Consider the following 7881-nt stretch of genomic DNA (forward strand, 5'->3'; position numbering starts at 1 on the left):
TTTATTAGGCCTCATTAATTCACTGCTAAAGATTTTCATTCGATTCCATTAAAAGATAAAGATTGATTACGTACGCAGTCTTGTCATTCATAGGTTAATTAATGGTTAAAACTTACCACGCCTGTTAATTATGAAATAGTAGACAGATATCTAATTAAGAAAAAAAAATCACTAAAAGAATAAGTGATGTCATATTGTAAATAAGCAACGTTTATGCCGCTTCTTAGATAAAAGGCGTGACGAACACCCACTTTTCACCATTTGTTTTGTGTTGTAAGTCCCATGTAATAGGGGGTGACTCCAACCGAAACTCCTTAAAGGCCGGCGACGTACCCGTAACGCCTCTGATGTTTTGGGTGTCCTTGGGCGGTGGCTATTGCTTACCATCAGGCGATCAGTCTTTTCGTTTACCGGTTTATCACATACAATATATACACTAACTACGCTAAAACTTGTTGTTAACTTTGCCTTTCAGAAGGAATTTCAATATTTTCTATTTAATGCACGCTATATAATCCGCAGCTAAAGTTTCTGTACAAAAAAATAGTTTCTAAAATAGAATATTAATCAATTCCAAACGACAGAATGCCATGTTTCAGTTCCATGTTTTAACTGAAACTTAGAAACTTTTTTGGGCTAAAAAAGTTTGATATAAACCCTAAAAATACCCTTAAAATAACTAATCCATCGTGTTTCACCTCTATAAAATTCTTAGTCTCACGAAAGCAAATTCAGGATCTTTCAAAGTAGTTTATGTTTGTATAATGTACATTTCTAATATGAAGCGAAAGAAGTGTGTAAGAGCCGTGGCAATTGGCGTTCCATTGTCTCTGCCTACCCCCATGGGAGACAGGGTGAGGTTATGTATGTATGTATTTTTAATATTTAGAGACTGCTTCGTTGGTCGCGAGGTCGCTAGTGCGACTGCCAAGGGCTCTCGGCTTCGATTCCCGGGTTGGGCGAAGTATTACTAGGCTTTTTTCGGCTTTTCGAAAATATCTCAGTAGTAGCACGGAGTCTGGAATTGTGCCCAGTATATGGCAATAGGCTCACCCCCTATTACATGGGATTATCACACAAATGGTGAAAAGTGGGTGAACATTGTATAGCGGTATTACGTACCGTAATGTGCACCTCTGCCTACCCCTTCGGGAATAAAAAATCGTAACAAAAATAATTTATATTCCCTCTTTGCATGGTATTCATTAAACTGCAGGGTCAACAAGCGTAACGGAATACGATTTCACATAACCAGAACCCCGTACCTGGTTTCAAATGGCGGTTTTGATACTTAAAATGTTACTTTTTATTGCAAACATGCAAACGTTTCAATTTGTAAAGACTTATAAGATGAAAAGGAAAAGTTACACGTGTTTTATAAACGGGAAAATATCACAAGTATGATATCATTTTATATCTTGAATAAAAATGTTTGAGATAAATATTAAAATAACAGGTAAATGGTTTTCGTAATGAAATCACCTTTATAACGGATGTACCTACTGTTATTAATTCTTAGTTATTAAAAAGATATAACAAATATCTGATGTGATTCATTTCGTCTCCTACTAGCTGTAGTTAGATATATAAATAAATAAATAGATTCTAAAGACTAGCTCTTTGAATCATTATTTTATCAATCTCTTTGTATTCCTATCCTCATGAATCTCTGATGCTCAAATCTTACTCTAAATCGTGGCATAGCTTTTCACTCTTCTACATACATTTTTTGGGGGTAAAATATCTTCGCCCGCCTTGGGTGAAGCGAAAGGAATGTCAGACTCTTATTGACTAAAAACCATCCCGTTCTTCTCCTGTTTTGAGCTGGAATCCCGGTAACCTGTTACGCAGCTTATCCTTTACATACCATCTGAAGTACGAAATATGTACCTGCATACATACTGCGAAATTTTTTTATGCTTAGATACTCAATATTATAACTCAAGATTTTTGTTTTGTCTAGTTCTAGAAAACAGGCATTGAAGATAAAATCTACGACTATTACAACGCAGCAATTTTGTTGTTAAAAACTCAATTCAAATACAGTCGTCGCAATCTGACAATATCTCGCACGCGGCACATACTGTGTTCTTGGCATATGAAATCGAGGGAACCATCGGGGCATGCTATAATGTTGCCATAGATCAGCACTAAACGCTCCTAGCGGTGCCATTCATAAGTTGTATGATAAAACGCCACTTGGCCGCCTACAAACTTTCCCCTCAACGGAGGAATATTTTACAGAAATTTAAATCCAAACCCGATTTTCGATATTTTAGCACGTTTATTTCACGGCTATTTTATAGTTCTTGCCGCTTTGGGATTGCTAACAGATAGATATTATTTTTAGCACATTAATTGTAACGATTAATTACGTATTTAGAGATTAAATAAGTAATTAAGATGGTAAAATATAAGATGCGAGTATTTATGTACGCAGAAAAGATAATTATTCGTCACTGATGAGAACGGTATTCACTAATCGTTCGTCATACGACAAGATCACAAGAGGAAAATGACTATTCCTAAATACTTACCTGATACGGCTTATAAATACTTAACAGAGCCTTTTTCAAATATAATTTTATGTCATATAATTCACTCAATTACATCATGATTCTACTCAATCCAATGTAGGCATTCTTGACATATTTCAGTTAGCATTTCTACCACCACACATTACCATACAAATTTTATAGTTACCCACAAATTATAATAATTATCATCGAAAATGTATTTCATCAGTATTCAGCTGTAAAAACCGTAAACAATGGCGGTAAACATTAATAACTGAAATTGTTTGCATACACAAGTTATTTACGATAATATTCGATGACCATGTAATTAAAATATGGTGTAATCCTTAATCTGTCCGACATGGCGGCTGATAAAATGGATAAGTTGTAAATTGAATTTCGTACATTAAATAAAGGTAACGTGGAATTTGTTACTTTATAAAGGAACCCTTGGGTTTCATAATGAGTTTCAAATTGTAAATCTGGAAACCTAACTCAATTTGATTCAGTTCGGGAATGTACCTGTAAGTTGGATTATTGGCCTAATGTGCGTGCGCGAGGTACTTTTAGAGTCTGTTTTCATATAGATTAAAATATCCATATAATAAAATATCCACCCGAACACCAGAGGGGTTACAAGTACGTTGTCGGCCTTTTGGAGGTTAGGAATTTATGAGTTGTTGGGGAATCAGGGATTGGGAAGATTGGGAAGGGAAGTAATTGGGCCTCCGGTAACCTCACTTACACAACGAAACACAACGCAAGCGTTATTTCACGTCGGTTTTCTGTGAGGCCGTGGAATCACTCCAGTCGAGCCGGCGGACACATGAAAAGTTATTCTGGTATCAAAAACTTTCAGTTCTGTTCGTCTCTTTGGAAAGTAATGGCGATATGATATAATTTAGAACAGGATATTAACAGTATAAAATAGAATACCCGATCCCTCAACTAGAAAATGTATGAAGAAAACTACATTTTCTAGACAGACATAAAATATTTATTACGCAACCAATTTTACTACAATATTATTAGATTTCAGCGTCAGTTTGTGGACCTACTTTAATGAAACCTACAATTTATGTAGACCTGTCCAATTTCTTAGCCCAGCCCCACTTATTACTGGACGGAAGATTGTAATAATATTTGCACAATGTACCTCGGAAATTGACATAAATCTATTTATTTCCAGGTGGGAGAGCCATGCTTCGGCACGAACGGGTCGGCTCGACGAGTGGTACCGCGGTTTTAAGAGAGTTTCAAGGGAAAACGGCGTAAAATAAAGCTTCCTTAATATTTTTTAAGAATGTCACAGACAACTAAATAATTATTTTAGGAGGACCTTTAGGAATCCACTGATGCTGTCAACAAGGTAATCCCTTCAAGTTAGTGATTTCAAGTTGTGAATTTAATTATTAGGTAATAATTTCATATTCCATAGAAATATGTAAATAACACTCCCTTGAATGGTGGTGTAGCTACTAATGACTTATCCCACCAGCACACAAGCAAAAGGGTATTTTTTGTTCAACCCTGAATAATACAAATCCCCATTTAAGCGAATTCACATAGAATCGAAATCCGAATTAAACAGCAATTCTAACTAACGAAACTGTGTTGAAAACTTTCCTCTAAGCAAGAACGATTCACTTGTCACTGCTGCATCTGAGGAGAATCCATTAATCCAATTTGTGGAGTCAGCCAATCGTGGGAACTCCTTTATTGGATTCCTCGGGACAGATCTCGTCAGCCACACTGTTTGTTGGCAAATATCTTTTGATCGCGGTATAAAAATCTTTGGAATCCGCTGGGGTTTCGGTACATTGTTTGGAACGAAAATAGTTATAACAATCCCTTTTGTTTGTCTTTGTTTATGAGAATAATACTGTAAATATTGACGGGTCACTGTTTGAAAAATAAAAAATGTATTCTTTTTTTTATTGAAGGAATAAATGTGTATACGTGACCTAGTTGCTATGGAAGCCGATGCAACTATGCAATGTTCTGCTTTGCGTATTGTTTTTAAATATTACTTGTGGAATTAATTGCATCGTGTGCTTGTGTGAGTGTGATCTTTTTCTTTTTAAATTAATAAAATCGTCACATTAAAGGGTATTTATGGTACGACAGGATTATTTAAATTTGCCCAGTGGCTAGAAACCAGATGTTCTACAACGTATCGTGGATTCGATTTTCATATGCAACAAATTTTTTTTTTGGGATTACAAAAATATTGTTTCGGGTTTGGGTGTGTTTTATGTGAAGAAACGTGTTTGTAAATGCAGACACGTCACTAGAGAAAATTATAGAGTGGGGCAAAAATAAAAGCAATATTAAATCTAATCTTGGTTACAATTTTAGCAAAAACATAAAAATATATACTTATATAGTAACAAATACTCGTAGCAAAAGTCATTGAAATAATTTTATTCAGAGCACGCGACGTTACAGTTGTAGCCTGAAAGAGAATTATAATGAACACGACGTGTACCCTTCCACGTGTGTAGGTATGTACTGAAAAACTGAAAATAATTACTTTCACTGCTCTTGCATTTTGTGCCTGAAAATGATGATTGTTGTGCCTCGGCAACCTAGTTAGACTATGGTAAAGCACCAAAACGTAAATAATTCCATAAATCTATTTTACAATTTATACATTTTCGGTCTTCAAAATTCCAATGACACCTGCCTTGAATGAGACGAGAGTGGTGTTAGACTCTTACTGACCTAAAACCACTTCATTCCCACTCCGTTTAGAACCAGAGCCCCTTTTATATCTTATAGAATTAAAAAAATATATATGTTATATGTATGCCAAACGTTTTGTTCTGACTTAGGCAGGTGACTTATTTGTAAAATACTAAAATATTACTACGTACGGGAATCAAACCCGCTACATGTTTCCCGGGACCCGGTTGTCCAGTCACCGCACTAACCATCAATACTTATCACAATCTATTTTTGAACAAATAAATAAAAACAAATAATTTCACTCCTTACAAAAGTTATTGAACCAAGCATTCAGTATTCTACAGTAGGTCCACCAATTTCAAGGTCAAACATATATTTAGAGGGAAATTCATCTGTATTGTACATTGGGCCGTTATGAGCCATTAGGGACCAACCTCCCTGGCAAACCAGAGGCCTGGCTGCGGCCTTGTATATACTAATGAGTTTTCATACCTTAAAGCTGTAAATAAATTGGTTTTGAAAAATAAACTTTGCTACTAATCAAATTAGGTATATTTTATTTTATTTCCACAAAGGGTGTTTTGAAAATACCGAAGTAAAAGTTATGAATTGACGTTAGTTTATGAAGGGTTTAACTCCATACACTCAACTTACTCAGCTTTGCTTCAGAGAATAATTAAAATAACAAAAAGATTAAACTAACACTGACTGCCTCGTTGGTCGAGTTGTCGCGAGTGCGACTGTCGGACAAGGGGTCTCGGGTTCAATTCCCGGGTCTGGCAAAGTATTACTGGTTTTTCGAAAATTTCTCAGTAGTAGCACGGAGTCTGGAACTGTGCCCAGTATATGGCAATAGGCTTACCCCCTATTACATGGGACTTATAACACAAATGGTGAAAAGTACTTTGTATAGCGGCATTAACTGCCGTAATGTACACACCCCTACCTACCCCTTCGGAGATAAAAGACGTGACATTGTGTGTGTGTCTATTTAAACTAACAAAACTCCAAAAACTATCGACCTTATTTTGAAAGCGCGTCCTGCTATCGCGATCTTGGCCCCTACACGACCTCCTTGAGAGAAAACTCGGTATATTTATGGTGACAATGGGTCGTAAACGAAAGCCGCTTGCAACACAGGCTCGCTAACGAAGCGAAGTGTCCAGGGAAATCACACGGTTTTTATTAGCTTACCGCATAAATCGTGGTCATTGGAACCTATTAACCGCGCAACGTTTGGGAATTAAGAAAGGAACTTTAGTTAATTTCCTCATTATGTCAATTGGTCCTTCAATTCTAGAATCTAGAACTTTCTGGAAGTCTATTCAGCGTTTTGTGTCTTTTTCTAGATTTTCCAATTATAGCCTAACACAAATCGTTTGACTAAATCGTTGCTTACACAGTTAAAGAGTGAGCCATAGAGTCACAGACAAAATCAAGAACATTAAGTAATCTTTATTGATATAAATACGACGTAACAAAATCATATGAAGCCTCTGAAACCCAAACTAGGTTATAACCTGTATGTCAGGAATCAGCATTATTTTACCACTTGAAGAACAATCGATTCTTGAGTACTTTTCTACTTAGTTGGTTAGTGAGAATGAGACTCATCACAGCACTTTTCTACGAATTTATTATATGTATAGATTTAGATATTAATCGTATAAATATAAATATTATTCGATTTGATCTTTCCTTGAATTTGGTAAAAAAAGATTTTATTCGAGTGAGTTATTTATAAAGTGTCGCTGATTCTTAATCTGTCATCAATTAACGAATTTTACTCAATTCACACTTTTTTTATGTTAAATGGGTCGACGTTTGGCCGGCGTGAAAAATAATGCGTGCCATAGTCTGCTTCCTTGCTAAAATATTGAAATGAATCTTCCAATAACCCATGTAGCAATGTCAGTTTGTCCGTCGGTCGAATATAGTCAACTACTTAAACATACTTAAGTCAGTGTTTAGTATTACTTAACACTGTTGGACGGGAAAAAAGCTGAGCTCTTGGTGAACTAAGTCGAAACTACTTAATTATTAACTAGGTATTACTATTACTTAGGTACCTTTGAAGTCTGCGAGTGGAACGTAATCTAGAAACACGCTTATACGAGACTATTAGATGCAAAAAATATGTCTAATAAAAAATTATATTCTTAGAAAATGCGTTTTGCCGAAAACATTGTACGTAGATATCTATTATAATGTTATGTTATAAGCCGGTAAACGAGCAGACGGGTCACATGATGGTAAGTAATTGCCGCACACCCTAAACACCAGAGGCGTTTGTGTTGCCGGCTTTTTGGGGGTTATTAATTTAAAAGTTGTTGGAGAATCGGGGATTGGGAAGATTGGAAAGGGGTACTATATACCACACTAAGTAATAACATATTTTTCACATATTGGGATTTCGCTTTCGAAAACTTTACAAAAGACTTTTTCAAAGTACACTTATTGTATGCTGGTCTGACCTTACCTTACTATAAAATCCAAACAACTTCATTACTAGCGCAGACACACAGAATCTGAAATCAATTCTGCAACGCAAGAAAAAAATACAGGTTCCATACTATTTTAGGAGCTGAAAGAAAGCTGACTTAAAAAAGTACTGAGCATTACCTTAGCATTCCAAGGCATTTACGTACCCAATCTTATAAAATTTCATCTTTTAGGT

The sequence above is a fragment of the Spodoptera frugiperda genome, chromosome 9, assembly GCF_023101765.2.
Source record: "Spodoptera frugiperda isolate SF20-4 chromosome 9, AGI-APGP_CSIRO_Sfru_2.0, whole genome shotgun sequence".
Lineage (NCBI taxonomy): Eukaryota > Metazoa > Arthropoda > Insecta > Lepidoptera > Noctuidae > Spodoptera > Spodoptera frugiperda.